This window comes from Mauremys reevesii, linkage group 5 (genome assembly GCF_016161935.1).
Source record: "Mauremys reevesii isolate NIE-2019 linkage group 5, ASM1616193v1, whole genome shotgun sequence".
In the NCBI taxonomy this organism is placed as follows: Eukaryota; Metazoa; Chordata; order Testudines; family Geoemydidae; genus Mauremys; species Mauremys reevesii.
This window is the reverse complement of record NC_052627.1, coordinates 85,625,698-85,647,285: the sequence shown is the minus strand read 5'-3', so window position 1 is coordinate 85,647,285 and position 21,588 is coordinate 85,625,698. Positions and strand designations below refer to the sequence as shown.

Genomic DNA, 21,588 nt, shown 5'->3' with positions numbered 1-21,588 from the left:
AAGCTTACGCCCAAATAAATCTGTTAGTCTTTAAGGTGTCACCAGACTCCTCGTTGTTTTTGAAAGATTTTATTCAAGCTTTCAGAATTTTGCAGGCCAAGTACTTTGTAAGATATCAGTTTTAGCTGCCTGCTAAACAATTACATGATACATTTAAATGTAAAAGTAATTTAATTTAAATTTAAAATGCCAACTATTTGATTTGCCACCTGGTAAAGTATTAGAAAGGCAATTAGCTCACTAAGAGAGACATAAGTACAACATGTTAGTTTACAGGCTGATTTGGATTTTAAAAAGATTTTAGAAAATTGGTGACTAAAGTTTATAATTCTTGTACTTTTAAAAGCATGGCCTTTTTATCTTAAGAAATTCTCTGTGTGGGTTAAATGTTTATCACACTGAGAAGAGGGTACAGGTTAAGGTGCTTCCAATTTAGTTTTGCATAATTTTAACTATAATGAACCAGCAAATATAACCTTCTGGCATAAAACTGTCATTACTGAATGCCTCAGTAAGTTTAATCTGTTTAAGTGTCACTGTACGGTGGCACATACTGAACATTCACCATCTAGATTCTTCCTTTCCAGTGTTGGTCAAAGCTTAATGGAGTTATCTGTGGCTAATGAGAAGGAAAAACATCCAGGGAACATGGATATAGTCAATGAGTAATAAATTAGGTTTAAACAAACATGGAAATGAACCTTAAATAACCTATCTATTGCACAGTCTAAAATATGCTTAGATATAGCATACACCAAATTACTGTTGTGGTATAGTGTCCAAGAACATTGCAATAATTTTAATTTGCTAATACTATAAAAGAAAATTACCTATAGTCTGCTCTGATGAGATAAGTAAGCTGCCCTGTATTGACACACTGTGATACATCTGAGGCTGATGAAAATCAGTACCAGGTATAACAGACATGGATTGCAGCGAAAGCATGTGACAGACTTCACATACAGTTCCAAGCGCACAAGTGTTTTTCTTGTGAGAAGGGTTTAGAATCTTCATATACTGTTCAAGAACAACCAGGATTCAAGTCTATCAAGTATTCAGGGAAAGGCTGCACAGCCAAAGACACTGAGGCGGTTGCATGCCAGATGGCCAGAAACAGAACTTTCCATTATATGGACAAAGATAATTAAGTAAGTTTTCTTTCTTGACTGACGAGGATGGAATTGTGCACAGTTTATTTATGCTTGCCTCAATGTGCACAGAGGCTTTTAAGATGAAATTTAAAGTCTCTCTGGAAGCTTTAAATTTACATCCTTTAACACCACCACTCCCCCTCAATCAACAACTAGAACTACCCCCCAATCAGCAAAGAAATAAAAAAACCACACCTGAAAATGTATTAGATGAAAAACTCTAATTTATTGATTGAAGATTGAAGAGAATATTGAAACACACCTTTTCACAAGCTAGCGAACTACCTTATTTAGCTATTTGGATATAATGATTGGATTTTCAGCTTCCAAATGTACAAAAAAGAATGAGAGTAGAAGCCTAAAAAAAACACTTAAAATCACATTTATGTGGGACATATGCTTTATGCTGTCCCAATGCACATGAGTGAATTTTATATTTTCAAACAAGGAAAGAAACCTCCATTAGGGTCCTTAGATTGTTTTTATACTCAACAATGAAATCCATGTGAATGAGAGATGGAAAACGTGGTTACAATAAATGAATATATAGTAGCCATCTTTTATGAAGTTTTACCTAATATTTCATGAAGCTTATGGATGTTATTTACGTGCAATGCCCATTATTTGGACAGCAGATTTCTTTGGGCAGGGGCTGTCTTTGCATCTTGTATAGTGCAGAGAACTTAGCACTTTATATATAATTATACACAAAAAGTTCCATTAAAAGAACATTAAAAGCAAAGAAAATGGTCACAATTTAGGAAATGACATAATCAAGTTTGTCTGGCCTATCTTAAATCAGCCTCCTTGTTTAAATATTAGGATATGCTCTTTAATTACATAGTCACAAACTATTTTTTCCTCAGGACCCCTTCCTCATTTAGTGCACTGGAGGGACATATTGGCACTTTATATACAAGTATCCTGTTAATGAAACTTTCTGAGTGATTGAAAAGTTCCTAAAAGAACAATTAAAATATTCAGAATGATGACAAACAAATTTTCAAAAAAGAGCTGGGAAAATGGATGACAGTTGGGATTGGTGATGTGATACACATCTTTTCATCTGTAGGTGACCTGTTTAAATCTAACTCAGCTGAGTACAAGAGTCATAACTATCTGGTTGCTGGCCAATGACCTATGTGAAATGAAGGGACTTGAAACAAATTGATGGTCTCACTTCAAGCTGCTCAGAGTTTTCATTAGGAATAATATTCAGTTTGAATTTAACCCTTTTTTATCATTCATGAATCATTTGCAAACCAGTCCTGGTTTCTATAATGCATTAGTTACTCATAAATATTCAATAAATAGTTTTTGTTCAAGCAAATATTAGTCTGTGGGTTGTTGGTTAACTGGTCACTGACTACTTGCTATTTATTTTGCTGGTCACCTGTGTTATGTATTATTTATTTCTGCTGATTGATTAGGAGAATAATAATCATGAATGACAAATAGAAAACACTGCTCAGCTCCCAATATTAGAATGAATAATATTTTGTGCCAAAATTCATGAAACTTCTGAGATTTATTAACATGTTATCAATATTCAGTGGCCATCTGAAAACTTGGGAAGAGAGCAGATTCTGACCCCACTAACACTAAATTGAATTTATGTGTTTTACTGTGAAAATATTTGTGAATCACTTTGTATTAATCAGACAACTCTGGTCTATCACTTCAACTCTTAATTGAGAGATGTTCACAGCACAGTTAGCTCTCTTAACAATAGGGAGGCTAAAGATTAAAGGCCCATTAAATAAATGGAAAGATTCCAACTGAATTAAACAAGTGTCGGGTAAGTCTCTGAATAGACAACTGTATCAGCCTCTCAACCCCTCACTCCTCTTCCCCCATAAGTATCACTCCAGAAGAAAAAAGAGACATGATGACAGGACAGCACAGGTCAACTTGTGTTACTGTTTCTCATACTATAGTTGTTCTATGGATAAAGGCCTATAGCTCCCTGGCTGCTACTATGTCACTTTTTCATGGTATTCAATTCACTTTAAACTCTTTAAAGCTGCTAGTAAAATTGTAAGCTAAGAAGAAAACTGGCCTTTAATCAGAGTTATTTAAACTTTTATTTTTAAATAAAAATTTTACAATATAGGCATTAATGACCCATTCTTTGGTCTTCAGTTATTTCATGAACACACAAACTACCAGGTATCCTGGGCTTTACCTTCCACATTTAACTCCTCAGTCCTGTCCCTGACCAAATAGTAAAAACATGAAGTATTATTAACCAGTTTTCATCATGACAGGAAACCTAAAAGGATTAATGCTTAAAAACTTAATTGTGTTAGCAAATATAATACCTTATCAGGATTGTTGTTTTCACTAATCAGTTTTAATACATTTCCAGAAAAAAAAAGAATATCCAGTTTAAGATGCCTTAATGCATATTAGAAATACATATGCCACATTAATGCAATATGCCAGTGTTTAACCCTGGTAATTATGGGCCAGGTTTTGGAACATACCATATTCCTGAACCTAGTTAGAAACAGCTAGTCACTGTTATTAGGACATGCTGCCTGCCTTTCAGTGTACAGTGGAGCACTTATATTTTAGTTGTCTTAGATAAAGTTACCTCAGCAGTAGAGTATTCTCTATTACCAGTATAGGGAATGCTCAGGTCATGCTATCTAAGACCAAGCTGCTCTATCCTGAGCTGAGCAAACAGCCCCTTGATGGAGAAGCTACAAAGAATTTGGGCTTATTATACACTGCTGAGAACTTTCTTTAAGGTAGAGTTAAGGTTGCAAGAACATGCCTGTAACTTCAGGGTTAAAACAATTACAAGAAGATTATAGCTGTAGAGAGAGAGAGTACTTGTAAACCAAGATATTCAGAATTAAGGTTAAACTTAAAAGAAACCAAATCTTTTTAAATAATGGAAAAGCATAACTCAGGTCATCCCAACAATGATAATGTTTCTAGTTATCCTTCCTTGTCCAAACAGACCAAGTCTTCAAGTCCACTTCAGCAAACTCCTGTACCGACCAGCACACACTCTCCCACACTCCTCTCAGGAGTGGAGCTCTTCTTCTGTGTATCGCCAGTGGTCCGTAGTTGTGGAACTATCTTATTGCACTCCTAGCACCTAAAGTAAAGTCAATACATTAAGCACTTGATGCCCTGTAGCCCAACAAAGCCACCAAAGTTGATCCAGTAACTCAAGGTGTTGGGCAGCAGGTAAGAAGTTCAAAGAGCAAAAATAATGAAGACATAGTGGCACAGGCTTCACCGCAGACTAACAACTAGTTTACATACCCAAGCTCCGCAGGGGGCTCATACTGGAGCGGCTAGCCCACTGTGAAGACCGCGCTGGCATGTGTACACTGCTAGTGTTACTCATGCCAGCTAGACAATCTACACATGCTTCGATCACACTTTCACTTGCAGTGTAGACATGCCATAAGAATCCTAGAAATGTATGGCTGAAAGGGATCTCAAGAAGTCATCAAGTCCAGCCCCCTGAGCTGAGGCAGGACCAAATAAACCTAGACCATCACTGACAAGCGTTTGTCCAACCTGTTCTTAAAATCCTCCAGAGATGGGGATTCCATAACTTCCCTTGAAAGCCGATTCCAGAGTTTAACGATCTTTATAGTTAAAAAGTGTTTTCCTAATATCTAATCTTAATCTCCTTGCTTCATATTTAGTCCATTACTTCTTGTCCTACCATCAGTGAACATGGAGAATAATTGGTCAGTCCTCTTTATAAAAGCCTTTAATGTATCTGAAGACTTATCAAGTTTCCCTGAGTCATCTTTGCTCAAGGCTAAACATACCCAGGTTGTTTTTTAAATCTTTCTTCACCAGTCAGGTTTTCTAAACCTTTTATCAGTTTTGTTGCTCTGGACTCTCTTCAATTTGTCCATATATATTTCTTAAAATGTAGCACCCATTTGAATTTGAGACAGTACTCCAGCTGAGGTCTCACCAGTGCTGAGTAGAGCATAACAACAACTGCCCATGTCTTTCTAACAAGATTTCTGTTAATATACCCCAGAATATTACACAACTGCATCACATAGCTTACTCATATTCAATTTGTGATTTACTGTAGCCACCAGATCCTCTTCAAGTACTACAGCCTAGCCAGTTATTCCCCATTTTGTAGTTGTGTGTTTGATTTTTCCTTCCTAAGTGAAGCATTTTTCACTTGTCTTTATTGAATTTCACCTTGCTGAATTCAGACTAGTTCTCCAATTTGTCAAGGTCATTTTGAATTCTAATCCTGTCATTCTAAGTGCTCGCAATCCCTCCCACCTTGGTTTCATCAGCAAATTTTATAAGCATACTCCATTATCAAAATCATTAATGCAAATATTAAATATTAAGTGCCCCAGGACTGAACTAATTAAATACACCCTCCTGGTGTGCCAGTGAGCCACTGATAACTACTCTGAGTACAGTTTTTCAACCATTTGTACACCCACCATATAGTAATTTCTTCGAGACACATTTCCCTAGTTTGCTTATGAGAATGTCATGTGGCATTGTGTCAGAAGCCTGACGAAAATCAAGATATATCACGTCTACTTCATCCCCCCCATCCATCAAACCAATAACCCTGTCAAAGAAGGAAATTAGGTTTGTTTGGCATGATTTGTTCTTGACAAATCCATGCTGGCTATTCCTTATAACCCTATTATCCACTAGGTACTTACAAATTGATTGTTTGTTTAACTTGTTCCAGTACATTGCCAGTTATTGAAGTTAGGCTAAGTGGTCTACAATTTCCCAGGTCCCCTTTGTTTCCCTTTTTAAAAGTCAGGTACTATGTTTTCCCTTCTCCAGTTCTCTGGGACCTCACCAGTCCTCTATGAGTTCTCTAAGATAATTGCTAAGGGTTCCAACATTGCTTCAGCTATTTCCTTAAGTATCTTACACTGAATTTTATCAGGCCCTGCCTCTTTGAATACATTCAATGTATCTAAATATTCTTTAATCTGTTCTTTCCCCTAATCATCTCATACAGCCCAACGAAGGATGAGGTTGCGCTGCTATGCAGTGAGGATGGGAAGAAGATTAAAGATCTAGGTTGGGACCAAAAGCTAAATGAATACTTTGCCTCAGTTTTCAGTAAAGACAATAATATGGAACATGCACATGAAGGCAGTATGGTTTATAGAAATTGGAGTCTATACGTGGAAATAACACAACTGAGGTAGAATACAAACATAAAGGGTTTAATACATTGAAATCAGGGGGACAGGATAATTTCAAACCCATAATACTGAAAGAACTGGCATATGAGATTGCTAGTCTGGTACAAAGGATTTTTAATACATCCATCTATTCAGGGGTTGCACCATGTGACTGGAGAATAGCTAGTGTAATAGTGTGACCCTAACTGCATCCCTGTGTAAGAGGGCAAGGGTCTCACTGGTATCTGGGAATGAGTTTCAGTTGGCCTGACCAGTTCAGTGTACCCCAACTCACTAATGTCATAATCTGTATCTAAAATCTGTCATGTAAGATATCTACAGAAAGCTAATCACATAATGATAATTTATAATTGTGTGGTGAATGTATGGAGAACAATTTCAAAATTACAAACATTGCAAATTGTGTGTCTCCCTGACAGGGCTAACTTTCTCTACCCTAAACAAAGGAATGTAGTTCTGCCACCTGCAAGGCACCTCCAGGTACATTAAGAGACAATGGGAATGCAAATTACTGTGAGAATTCTGCACCACTGCACAATGCAGAATTTGTGAAGGATCAATGTTCTGTGCTGCTTGCAACCACAAATGGCTGGTGGACCCAGCAGAGCCCAGCTCCCCAACTTGCAAATAGAAGACACTGATGGGGGAAGAGGAGGGGAAGAAGGAGCTGGGAGGTTCCCAGCAGCTGCTGTCCTGGCACATTAAGAAGAAAGGAGACAGTGTGCAGGAAACTCCATACAAGTCTGGGACCAGCCTCAGGCTGTTCCTCCCTCTGGATCCCTGGGCTCTGTGGGGGAGTGCAAGTGTCTGGGCTGGGGATGCCTTGTGGCTGGGCTCTGGGTGAGAGGGGATGTGGGTATCTGTCCCCCTTGCTGGGATCCAGGAGGGAGGGGGTGTGAGTGTCTGGTTGCCCAGCTGGGCTCTTGATGGGTGAGGGGGTGCTGGTGTCTGCCCCTGGCAGGGAGAGAGGTAGGTAGAGAAACAGGAATTGGGTTATTGTAGGGGTTTCTTTAACTCTACTCGTTGGGGATTTTTTTGTTTTGTTTTGTTGCTGACAAATATTTTGAAATAAATTACCAAAATAATTGAAACTGGCATGATTATTACTCTGATTTTGACAAATAAATATGCAGAATTTACAATATTGTGTGCACAATTTTTAATTTTTCCACTGAGAATTCCCTGCAGGAGTAGCAAATTACATCAAAGGTAAACAGCATCATCAAGATAGCAGGGGAGGAGATTGCAAGAAACAGATACATTTGCATTTTAGCAAACACTAGCAGTGGAAGAATTCAGTGTGGAATGTCCTTCACAAGGAGATTCCATGTCATCTTCCTCACAGCTCAAATTAATTTTACTCTGGGGGATAATCTTCAGGAGTATATTGTATCTTTAAAGGAACAAACGAACCTCCCTCTCTCTGCAAGGTCAAGGAGAAGACTGGACATTGCAGAGCACGCAGTTTTGTGAAAATTTGGGACTGGGAGTGTGTTGGGGTTATTTTGTAAGGTGTAACCAGAGTGTGGCTGGCGGTGGGTGTAACAAGCAGGCTGTTAGAATTGGAATTGCTTGATCAGAGCTGCTTAACCCACAAACACTCAGTGCAGGTTCTTATGGTGGGAGGATCCAGCCAAGAGAACCACAGAAGCAGAGCCATTTGAAGCACATATGGCTATAGCACCGGCAGTGACAACCCTTCATTGGTCTGGATTGCACCCCAGAATGTGACCCACACTGATACTTATGAAAGGGGGAAAAAGTGATCTGGGCAATTACAGACCTGTTAGTCTGAACTCAACACTATTCAAGGCTTTAGAACAAATTTTGAAGGAAAGAATAATGAAATTCATGTAGGTGAATGGTAAAGAGGATGTAATGCAACATGGGTTACCAAAGACAGATCACGATGGAATAATCTGCTTTCCTTCTTTGAGAAGAGAATGGATTTTTTAAATAAGGGAAGATTTAATATACTTCAATAAAGCATTTGACTTAGTACCACATGGGAAATTTTAGTTAAATTAGAGAAAATGGGGATTAGTATAAGAATTGTAAGGTGGATAAAGAACTGGCTAAAGGCGGAGAAGGCAATGGGCTGTGCTGAAAGGAGACTACTGGACTGAAGGGAGGTTATTAGTGGAGCTCCTCAAGGATCATTTTGGGACCATTCTTAATCAATATTTTTATTAATGATGTTGGCAAAGGAGTGTGTTAATGAAGTTTACTGATAATACAACGTTGGCAGGCATTGTCAATACAGAGGAGAATCAGAATATTATACAGGAAATGCTGGATGACCCTGAAGACTGAGATGCCAGAAATAGGGTGAAATTCAATAGTACAAAGTGCAAGGCTATGCACTTAGGGTGTAATAAGAATTTTTTCTAGACGTTTGAGGGCTTATCACTTGGTAGTAATAGAGGAGGAGAGACTTCTGGGTGTGTGGGATGCCCATGAGCCACCAATGTGATGCAACTGTGAAAAAGGTCAACACATTTCTAGGATGTATTAGACAAGGAATTTCCAGCAGAGATAGAGAAGCATTAATGTCATTATACAAGGCACTGGTAAGACTTCCCTTGGAATAGTGTGTACAATTCTGGTCACCCATGTTCAGGCAAGATTAAGTTAAACTGGACAGGTGCAAAGAAGAGCTATTGGCATAATCAGGGGAATGGAAGGCCTGTCTTATGAGAGAAGACTGGAAGAGCTTGTTTAGCCTAACAAAAAGGCAGCTGAGGTGGGATATGATTGCTCTCTAGAAATGTATTAGGGGGATAAATACCAGGGAGGGAGAAGAGGTATTTAAGTGAAAGGACAATGTTGACATAAGAACAAACGGATATAAATTAGCCAGGAACAAATTCAGAATAGAAATTAGAAGGTTTATAACCATCCAGACATTTTGGATCAGCCATGCAATTCAAGCTATGGGGTAAGCCACTTAATTAGTTTTAAGAGAGTTGGACAAAATTTGTAAGCGTGATTGTATGATGGAGTTGCTTGTGATGGTAGGGGTGGGGCTCAGAAGCCCTGGGGCTCACTTTCAGTGTATCTCAAGTTCATGAAAGCTCATGCTTCAGGGTTTCAGTGAGCCACTTGCAGGGGTCCTGAAAGGATCCCCACCCCCAAATGTATTCTGTTTGGGTTTGTCTAATCTCCTACCTCTTTAACATCAGGCATGGCCATGGCTGGAGATGGAACATTGGATGGTGTGCGCTAGGGATCTGAAATGTCACTATGCATTATCTCTCACAGGTGCTTGGGTGGCTGGCTCTTGTTATATACTTAGGGTCTAACTGATTGCCATATGTGAGGTTGGGAAGGAATTTTAGCTCAAGTCAGATTGGCAGTGACCTTCGGGGATTTTCACCTTCCTCTGTGGTGTGTGGGTCACTTGCCAGGCTTATCTGGGGGCTTGTCTTCACTACCAGAGAGAGCAATGCTGCTGAAATAGATGCAGCAGGCATCAATTTAGTGGGTCTATTGAAGATCAACTAAATCAACAACAGAGCGCTCTCCAGTCAACTCCAGTACTCCAGCTCTCAGAGAAGAGTAAGGTAAGTCAACCAGAGAGTATCTCCTGTCAACGCAGTGCAATGAAGATACCACGGTAAGTCAACCTAAGCTACGTTGACTCCAGCTACATTATTCACATAGCGAGAATAGCGTAACTTAGGTTGACTTACTCCGGTAGTGAAGACAAGCCCTCGGTATACACTCTAAATTCAATTCCTTCACATTGCAAGGGCCTCAGGCATTGGTGTACCTGGGTCCCTCCTAGTCTCTGCCTGGTACATAATCTAGTCTCCTGTGGGTTTTGGTCTAATTCTGGTTGTTGGCTATAGTGTGTGGGTGGTGTGTGTAGCTTGTGATGGGCAGATGGGCAGACTAGATGACCTTGTGGTCCCTTGTGGCCTTAAACTCTATGGCTATGAATTACAGGAATTAATTAAAAATAAGGTGTTGCTTGGTTGAAGAAAGAAACAAGGAGGGGTGGACACTTTCTTCTCTTCCACAAATGTCCCAAGCCTTCTGTTCACACCTCGTTGACCACCACCAACCCCCTGACCTCTACACCTCCACTCTGCAAGACAGGTATTTTTTTAAAAATTGCATAGATTTATAGACCCATCAAGGATAGCTACAGGCAGCTCAGCAGGGGTAAAGGGGAGGGCAAACCCTGTTTTCTCTTGTAGAACACTTTGTGTATAAACATTTGGAACAATATTCACTATTCTTATTTTCCTGTCCTGGCCAACATCCCTGAAAAAACAAACAAACAAAAACTTACACACAACACAAACTCCAAGAAAAAGTAAGCTGCATGCCGACAACTCCATTATCTATTCTTTTGGGTCCATTATTGCTAAAACTGAAAGAGGACTTTAGGATTTTTAATACTCCTCATGGATCATATTGACAAATCCTTCCTGAATGCTAAAGTTCCAAAGGCATGTCCTTTAGCAGACCTGCTTCTCATTCCTCCTGCTCTATGGACTCTTAAAAGCTCGACTTTTTATGATGCTTGGATACTTGGATTATATTAATACCTAGGCTCCTGCTTCAATTCCCTTCTAAACTTCATGTCACCTATTGACAGTTATATGTAATTTAGGACTAAGTTGGAAGTATTGTTCAACAACAAAAAATGTGAGCTAAATTCAGAGCTGGTGTCAGCAGATAGAACTGGATCAGGTCTGAATCTGGCCCTTTAACATTTATCTCAACCAATAAACAGGTAGAAAAGCCCTTAGAGTTTTCTAGGTGATTCCAGGGGGTACTTGGGACCACAGCAGACCCGCTATTTTCAACTAGGCCAGAAATAACATGGAAAAAAACCTAAAGCTTCTGAAAAGAACAAAAGACTATGAACATCACACTAACTTTTTTCAAGATATTAACTAAGTCATGTTCAGTCAACATGAATCACATATAATCAATTAAAGAAAATTAAATACAGGGTGGACTTGCATTGAACAATCTTGTTTACTTTCCTAATCAATGAAACCACCTAGAAAAGAGATCTCCAATTTCTCCAAAGCTTTGGTGTTTCTGATGTTTGTAGAGAAATTGAAAAAAAATAGTAATAACTATTGTCCTGATTCCAGTCTCATTTACACTGTAAATCCAGTGTAATTCAGTGCTGTCATAGTGGAAGTGAGGTAAAAGTTGGGCCCTATAATGCATGCTGTTAAGGAAACAATGTTGAATGTATGTGCTCTGTTTTGCAACTATAAACAAAACCTTGTTTTCCTCCTTTTAGCTGCATTATTGTAAGCTTTTTCTTCTACCCCATTGCAGGAGAAAAGTGGTTTTGAAAATATTAGTCCATTGTTCAATGCCTACTTGTAAAAATATGCCTTTAGTATACATAAAAATTTACTTACTTTGTTTATATACACTTATATGTCAAGTGAGAAGTTATTAATATAGTTCCTGTTTCAGAATCAAATATCCCCCGCAGTGTCTCCATCATAGAAATTATTGATAAAAAGTACTCTAACGAGGCTACCAGTCTTATCTTAACATTCTGAAAGGCAGTCTTAATAGTATGCATCATATAATTCTGAATTGGTCTAAACACTGCTATAAAAATGTATCTTCAAGTTATTTGTCTTATAAACACTTATTTTCTAAAGGAAGTAAACAGGTTTTACCCTGAGTTATGGAAAAAATGTAGGTTTAATGTTTATTGTAAATGTTGTGCAACACTGGGTATTACACAGAGTAATATCTACTTAGCAATGTACTTACTGCTTAAGCATCTGCACTACCAAATGGGAAGGATGGCTCATTAGGAGATGTGGTGTCATTTTATGTAATTTATGCTGCCTTTTTGAAGAATAAACTATATTATTTAGGATTTCTAAAAGGCAGACATTTTATTTCTCCTGATAGTAGGAGCAATTGCTTTGTGCCAAATAAAAATTGACTTTAAGAAGCTTAGCTCTGTTTTATTGCTTTGTTTTTATAAAGGGATAACTCCTGCATATCTCAGTTAAGTATACAGATAAACCTGTAAAAAGGGCATAAAAGGTTATTTTTTTGCAAATTGTACAGTTCTAGCAATCGTACTCTCACTCCAGCATCCCTGCATAAAATGGACGCATAAGCATTTTCAGATTTCACAGCAAAGTGCCAAGTGGTCCAAATGTATGCAAACAAAAGCCACAGCTCTGTGTAGTACAGTCTGCTGCTCCCTTCCTGTGCATTCCAACAACATTGTTAGGCCAAGGGGAGTAGCAATAAGCTCATAAATGGTGAACAAAATGCATAAAAGTGAGAAAATACAGATGCCTAGAAAACAGGGACTAATGGAGCAACAAGTCAGTGTTTTGAATTGGCGGTTTGTGTGTGTATATAGCAAATTCACATCTTTTCTGTATTCTGATTTGCTGCTGCCCTCAGAATTCGTTATCCAGAAGACACTTCTGCCTTCACTTTTTTTTTCTGTTCCCCAACCAGCTCCTCCCAACTCCCCGACTCCTCTTTATACCTGAATAATGCTGGGCCTCCTGAGTCAGAGCAGATTTATTCAGTTTAAATTTAATTTTGAAAATTATCCTTCTCCCTCCACCACTAGCTTCCCCCATCTGCAAAAAGAGAAGTTTGCACTTAGGTAATATTTGAAAGATGAATGTGATAGTACTGTAGGGCCCGGTTTCTTTCCTGCTATTATCAGATAAGAAAAGGAGGCAGGTGTCAGGCCCTGTGGCTCTTGAACACAAGTCTGTGGAGTTCCTGAGAGTCAGCACACTCTGATCCTCCACCCAACAGCTCACAGACAACTACTGGGACTGGGATCCATGAAGCACAACTGGGGCACAAGTCCCATCCCAAAAGCTGATTGGGTGATCTCCAGGGCTTCTGATTAGGTTGCAGCCCCTATTTAAGCCAGAAGAGGAAACAGGAAATTGTCTTTACAACTGGATTTCACTCTGCAATGAACTGCTGGTCTGGTGTTTATCTGATCCTGCCCAGCCTGACACTGGACACCTGTTGTCTGTTTTGTCTCTCGATCCTGATCTTCTGGCATTCCAACCCAACCTGATTCCTGGTAGTTGGCTCATGATTCCTGGACCCTCCACCTGCACCTAACACTAACCCCTAGGCCAGGCCACCTATGCTCCAGCATGACATCAGGTTGGGTTGTGCAACCAGGGCACTATTTCAGAGGCTGCCACAGGAACTGCTTTGAGCTGAGGCCTTAAAAGAAAAGATGTGTCAGCTTAAACACTGCCATTGGGCTGCTTCTCTGAGCACTACCCCACATGGGCTCCAGCTCTACCATCTATTCCTGTTCCGGGGCAAGAGCAGATGGAGATTCTGGTGTTTCCTCTATGTAGATTTTTAGAAACATCTCTTATTTGCATACATAATCAAGTATGATATGCTAGGGGGAAAAAAAGCAAATGTAACCTGTCTGTATGTAGCATTGCACAGCCTTTTTTGGATACTGCAATTAACACAGGCGCAGGTTAGGATGCAAAGCATGTTTTCTCTCAGCTGTATATATATTTAGAAGACATTAAGAGCAGGATTCATAACCATTATGTCTCTTCTGTCCTCACACATAAATTATACACCCATAGGTGACATTTAAAAATAAATTTTCTATTACAAGTTTGGGCTATATATATCCACTACCAAACATTCAGCTTTCCTCAGGCCTCTGCAGTACTCTCAAGTATTCACTCTCACCTGAGGTCAAGTACTAGGATGCATTCAAGTATTTTTTCTATGCTATTGACTGAGGTAGAGGAAGGAAATTCTTGCACTGTAGTGCCCCATTTTACATTTCGGAATCACAGATGTAACAAAAATTCCAGATTGACAAGCAGTTAATCATAGACATTGTATCTTGGATGCTGAAGTCCTTGGGAGATAGCTGGTCTTTTGTGTCTACTCCTTGGACACAGGGCACATTCTTTTGATCTGAGTTGATTGATAATTTAGTTTTCACAAAATTATTTCATCAGGCTCAGAACACAGGTATGAAGGCACAGTTCAATTAACAGCACATTACTGATTCGGGGTCCTAGTTGAGAAAGTTTGCTTGAAGGAATGGTTGTGTTCTAGTGACCAGAAAAGATTGCTGATCATCTCTGGCATTCTAAGGATTTCAAGCCCGGAGTTTAGAGTTTGGGGGGAAATTCTGTGAACGTTTTCCTACAACATTTGTATATTGTGTAGCCTTAATAGAAACCACCTGGGATCTGACTATTTAAAGGAAAAGTGATTCTAGGAAAACCTTAATCAAGTTATAGAACTGTTCCTTTCTGAACAGAAAATAACAAGTGCTAGGGTTGCAGGTACATACCTATTTCTAATATGTTCAGAACTCAATGTTCTCTCATTTTGTTTTTTAAATATGCATGAGACCATTTTATTCTCACCTTGCGAAGTTAGATCTTTAAGTATTTTAATAAATCCTGACAACCCTTTGAGCTTGGAGGAAAATTTGATGCGCTTAAATATCTGATTTCCCTCTATGTCCAAAACATTGTCATTATCAGATGTCCCAAAACTCCTTGACACAGCTAGGTTTCATCTCCATATACACACACAGCAGTAAGGTGTTTCTATGCTTTGCTATGTTATTCTTTTACTTCAAAGTGCAGTCTCTCTCACTAGAGTTGTCTTACTGTAGACCTTGCAGTCAGGAAACTAGTTCCACTGATCTACTTGTTGCATCCAGATTTAAAATTCTATTTAATGAGAAGAAAATAATTTTGAAATAAGGAGAAGGGAGTAAAGGGGGAATGAAAAAGGAAAGGCAGCCGAGCAAAGCAAAAAAAAAGTGTGTGGGGGGGAGGTGGAGAACAGAAAGTGAAGAAGGAGAAGTTTTTGAAATATATTTACGTTGGGGCTCAGCAGAGCTGGAGGGAGAACAGGTGCCCCAGAGAGAATGAACAGAACAGGTAATCATCAAGTGATCCATTCCCTGTCACTCATTCCAGCTTCTGGCAAACAGAGGCTAGGAACACCATTCCTGCCCATCCTAGCTAATAGCCATTGATGGACCTATCCTCCCTGAATTTATCTCGTTCATTTTGAACCCTGTTATGGTCTTGGCCTTCACAACATCCTCTGGGGCAAGGCGCTCCAGAGGTTGACTGTGCATTGTGTGAAGAAATACTTCCTTTTATTTGTTTTAAACCTGCTGCCTATTAATTTCATTTGGTAACCCCTAATTATTGTCTTATATTGTGTATCCTTAATAAAAACCCTACACGGGAGGTGTATCCTGTTTATGTTCAGGAACACTCACCAGCCAATGTCAGTTTGTTCTGCAACTTTATATCATAACTAAAAAGGTCTGTGGATAGTCACATATGAAAAATGAACTGAAAATGGGAAGCCATTTAAAATTTATTGTTGCTTTCTAGCCAGACCACAAAGTATAATTTAACTTCTTACTTTTCTAGTTCACTGCTAAACTTTTTATTATTACTCCAAGCACAACAAATAAATACTTGTTAGGATCTCCTGGGGTGCACCATTTATTTACTATCAAATTCCTAAATCTCACTACATACCCTGAAATGGAGATAATACTGATTTGTAAACAAGTCACCCAGATACTACCACAGAAGTGTGCATAATCCAATAGTTATAAACTAAAACAGGATTCAGCCTCAAATTTTAATCTAAATAACTACTGAACTTTTACAGTACATTGTAATAGTTACACAAAATGCTCCTTCAATACATATGCACAAGATATACCATTTATATGATTAATATTTTGTTTTTTTTACTGACTTTTCTTTCTTGTTCTTCACTACAAACACATTTTAGAGGTAATAATTTTGATGATGTTACGTAGCTTTTCCCTGACTGTCACAATGGAGTGACTATTCAAGAGGAACAAGTTTGATTAAGAGACTGGTAAATTAAAATGTACATTGCCCTGGGATATGTAAATTATCTGAGAGGGAATCTGGACAACTTCCTCTATCATCAGCAGTAGATGGCCTAAGCTTTCTCTGTTGCAACTAAGCCAAGTTACTGACTGCATAGTGGCATGAATGGAGTGACATGTGCTCTGCTGACTGTTGATGACATATTAAGAATACAAAAGGTGGTCATTTTATGACAGCTGAAAAATAAATCTCAATTTAGTATAAATATGGTTAAAATAATATACCTATCTTCTTTGACCTGCCACTCATTGTCATGGAAACATATATAAAACACAAAAACATTAACAGGATAAAGTAAATGATGGTGTAATTTACACATTGCTATGTCAAAATGAGTATCTTTAAAGTGTGGTCATTTCCACCAGTACAAAGTAGTTATAAAATATTGCCCCATTGTAAGTAAGTGTGAGACGGAGCATTTTATCCTATATCCTCCTGTGGTTACTCGTCCTGCTACAGCTTTGCCCCTCACCACTCCCACACAAATAAGTGCCATGGATGTACACACCAAATAGAAAGGATTTATCAACTTCTCACCCCATTGTTTGTCCTTTTTGAATTGGGCTCTGCTTCCACAACAATCTTTAAGGACACTCATCCAACACTAATCAACCCAAATTTATCTCTGAACTAGCCTTATTCCAGAGGTATCTTTAGCAGTTTTGTATAAGTCAGGACAACAATTTTTCAAGCCTTCCTCCCATGGAGCCAACCCTATCCACCATGATCCCACTGCATGATCGAATAATTCCTAGGCATGCACACTCCTTAAGTAGAATCTGTGGAGCCAATTTCACAGTGTTGAACTGGCTACTCCCAATGAGTTCCTCTCCCTTTCAATGTAGACACACTTTGCACATGGAAAGGGCCTTGCAGAAAAAAATAATCTTGTCCCCTCAGCTCATTCCCTGTGTGAGACATTTTTGCTGCTTCGTAGAGACCAAAAGCATAGTGGCAAAAGGCACCAATATGTAGAATGACTAAAAAGCAGTAAAACAGGATGGGGGCGGGAATTATAGGAAAGACAAATGTATGAAAGAGAGAAGTATTAACTGAAGAGAGAAATGTGACAGGAGAAATAGAGAGTTGACTGGAGATCCAAATATGGGGAAAGAGAGATGAGACAAATAACCAACACAGGAAAAGAGCTAACTGGAGAGACAAAGTATAGAAATAGTGATGATCCGAACAGTGCACCACATTATCGCATCTACTGACTGATGCTGAATGCAATAGGTAACTGGCAAAGTAACTTTAACTTACTACCAAATAATCATATTCTACTTGCTGTCTTTGCCATTGACATCAGTGGAAGTTCCACAGTGGCAAAAAGGATAGGATATAGCTCTGATTTTTGTAGTCTCAGCCCACAGACCCTAAATAAAAATCTAAAGGTAGCCCTCATCATGTTATATATTCAATACTCTTATTTTAGACACATTGTGAATTAAGAAAGTGCATCTTCAAAGTTCCATCACTTTTTCTTACCATAAAAGCCTTCATAAACTAATTCTAAAACAAATACTAGACTCAGGAAATAGTAGGTGATTACGTACCTGATTATTACAAGTTGTGTTGTAGCATCAATTTTAAAAATCTAAAATACAATGCAGAGTGAACAATAAGCTGAATGTGTTAAGCTTGCTTCTAAAACAATAGTTACAGTAAGAGTGTGTCAGCTAATACACACTCCAATCAGACTTCTAACTTTAATCTACATTTTGATTGTGGACATAGGTTCGGGTATTTCAAAAGTTCTCAGGGTAGTTATCTTAATTATTAGTATTTTATCATTTACATTTCTTAACACCTGAAGGCCTCAATCAGGTTGGAGTCCCACTGTGCAATGCACTGTAAAAACAGATGGAACCAGGTCCCCCATGTAGTACAATCTAAGAGACAATATGTAACAGGTGGATGAAACAAGCAATTGGGCAGGAGTGAAGACACAGCAGGGCAAGAAGTATAATAGGATTTTTAGCATAAACTTTGTGCAATTTGTAGCCAATGAGTGGCAGTAACCTCAGTTCAATTGCCTAGTCTTCAGAAATTATGTAGGTGTATTAATATATTTTCCTCTATTGAAATATTTCCAAATCATCTAATCTCATCAGTAAAAGACATGTACTTGGAAAAGAACAGATTGTGTATGGTTATATACAGTACAATTATGTCATGCAGTGAAAAGATGGGAGAAACCACATTTACATAAAGAACATGAATATTCATTTGCTTCGAAATGGTAAGAGAGGAGCCTTAAAAAAGCTGTTTCCATGTCAGCATCTGGATACTTGTGATGCTAAGGAATCATTATAACAGCTGTAGAATACCTACTGCATTTCTTATACTACAAATGTAGTCATTTATGTCTAAAATTTAGCTAAAACTACAGACATTTAAAAGAAAACAGGAATTATTTGTTGTCTTGCATCATAAAATAAAGTAGTGCACACTTGTAGAATAAATCACTTCTTACAGGTAGTGTGTTCTGTTGTAACAAACAGCTCAATCCAAAAAAGTCTAATAGTGTGAATAAAAAGAAGATTGTTTGTGATAATATATATTAGAATTGCTTTCTATAAGTAGGACAAAATATTTAAAATACTTTGCAAGACCTGCTTGAAGCTGTTCTGGTGTAATGTGTAGCAAAGTGGAATTCTAAATGACGGACTAGAGCTTTAATATGCAAAATGTCATTTAGAAACTGCTTGCAAATTGCTGGCTGTCATGTATGACAAATACATGGTTTTAGTGCTACATTTCCCAAGGCTTTGGTGAGATTGTTCTGATGGAGACATGGCCATAACTTCAATGAAAGTACAAAGTTCAGTTCTGTGTCACTTAATTTTTTAATAGTTGATCAGCCTCTGGTCTTATAAGTGACCAAACAAAATGATTTATTCCCCCCTTAAAATGTAAATATGGTTATTTTTTAGGTTTTTCAGAATCATGTTACAATACATTTTATTAGGAATATTTTGAGTTGAAATATGCTAGTCATGTATTTGAGTATTAGATAAGTGACAGATGTACACAAGTTTTATTTCATTCAGAATTGTGTTGGAGTTGCTACTCCAAGTGTCTGTTCTTTCTTTTTGTTGTGCTACCTATCATTTGACATTTGGATTTACTAGTATATTTTAGTTAAGCTGGAACCTTAACTGTCAACATCTTCAAGAAGTTGGGGACAGAAAATCTAAACATTGGAAACAACTAACTAACATTAGGGGCAATTAGTAATTATTTTCTTATCTGAAAAGGAGCATAGTATCCCTGGAACATACTAAGATATAGGGTGGTTCTTATGCCATTTATTTCCTTCCTTGGTCAGTAGGACACTCACTGCAATACATACATCTCAAAAATGCAGAGGGAAGTTAAAGCAAATCTTGTTTACAGCACATCCATGGAAAAATATTTGACCCAAGTCCATTGGATCTTAAATTATAACTTCTCAAAAGTGAAATAAGCTTTTGTGAATACATATACAGTAAACAAATTAAAACAATTCAGAACATTTGCTAATGGTTAATATAAATATATTATTTACTGTAAGTAATTGCCCTTACCTACAGTAATTTCGAATTAATAACCCTAGATTACTAAAACATTTTGCATTTCTCTCAGTGTGGACAATGAAGATAAATTTATCTCCTGTGGGGCAGGACTGTCAGCAAAGGAAATAGCATTGAGTGAGTGTGTGTGTGTTAAAGAAGCCAACTTGGACATTGCCGACTCATCTGGATGGTGCGACCTTCAACTACAATTGACTTAAACATGCTCAGTTTTGCCCTTGTCGGTTTTTATGCAATTTCACTTTTAAGAGATTCTCATTGCTTAGCACAATGCTGAAAACAATTAAAGGAAATTGTTATTTTTTTAAAAAAAATAACTGATTCCATTGGAACATTAAAAGAATGAATGGAATTTTTTCTACTGGTCTTGGTGTATTCTCAAAAGGTACAAAACCTAAGTCACATTATCATTTTTCATTCATCCATTACAAAATGTGAGCTTGCAGGTTTCTATATATAGAAAACTTCTATATTCTAATGTTCATTTCCTTACACTGTGTTGCAAGTCCCTGGAAATAAGGAACCTGTATACATACTGTCTTAGTACTTTCAGTGAGCTGGATTGTGATTGAGTAATTGTGATGTGTCCCTGCTCTACTCGTGGGACAGACTGTATGACACTCAAAACCACACAACCTTTTTCCTGATTCCCCCTTGCTCAGGTGGGAGCTTGAGGGGAATGTCATCTGTGCCAGTTCTTTTCCTCAGCAGATTACTTCCCCCTCTGTATTTGCTCTGGTGCCCTGGTTGGTGAATTGGGCTCCAGCCACTCACCTGCATAGAATGGTGGAATAGCAGCCCAGTGGTGGCTGCTCTCTCAGCCTTGCACAGGCACACACTATGTAGGTGAAGCCTAACTAGGTGAGTAAGAAGCCTCCTTACAGCCACTTACTCCCCAGCAGGGCCGCCGAGAGAAGGTTCGGGCCCCGGTGAAAAAAAATTTTCGGACCCCCCAGCAAGGGCGGACCGGCTAAACAGGGCCAACGAAGCCGGGCCCCAGGCCCCCTTCCAGACTGCCAGGCCTCGGTAATTTGTACCAGCTTCACCCCCCCTTTTCCCCCCGTCGGCCCTGCTCCCCTGCATGGGTGCACAGAAGGGTTCACAACTGAGCCAACTAAGAGTAAGTACTACTTCATATTAATGCTGTTTGCAAGCAGGAAAGGCATAATAACCTTTAAGCTTCTTGATAAATAGAGAGCTGATGTTCTCATGTTTAGCTAAAACTCTTCTCCTCTGCTAAACAGAACTAATTCAGCCAAAGATGCTCATCAGCTGGCAACTCAAATGTGTTTTGTGTTCTACTTATTCAGTGCAAGTGTGTTATCAGCAAAATGTACCTAGCCATAGTTCTAAGTTTCAAGTTCTTCCCTGCAGTGGTCATTACATTGTAAATGAATAGCTGACAAATGAAACAAAATGTTATCTTTACCCAGTAAACTGAAAGTCTGTATGTGCAACAAAAATCACCATGTAGGTTGAAAGCTTCAGTCCTTCCTAAACTAAATTGACTCCTGTAAAGATCAAGCCTTTTCAAGCAGCCACTCACTGCCTTGCTTAATTCCCAGATAATAATTCAGTGCACTGAACTAAGCAAACACAGCAACCAGACACTTTGAGAGCTAGGATAGTTCCACTAAACAGTATGGCACCCAGCGGTGCCTTTCCCAGAAGTGATGGGGAGGGGAATCAATCCATACTTCTACTTCTGATTTACCTGAATACTGCCCAAGACCCAGCATAATGGAAA

General features: G+C 38.5%; 1 long non-coding RNA gene across 1 annotated transcript in view; it reads right to left on the bottom strand.

The window, feature by feature from the left end:
• Window positions 1–3,539: 3,539 nt before the first annotated feature.
• LOC120406523 overlaps window positions 3,540–21,588 on the bottom strand; it is a 99,825-nt gene continuing 81,776 nt past the window's right edge. The window contains exon 6 of the long non-coding RNA XR_005599331.1: window positions 3,540–4,260. This is a non-coding gene — a long non-coding RNA (uncharacterized LOC120406523). The remainder of the gene's footprint in view (window positions 4,261–21,588) is intronic.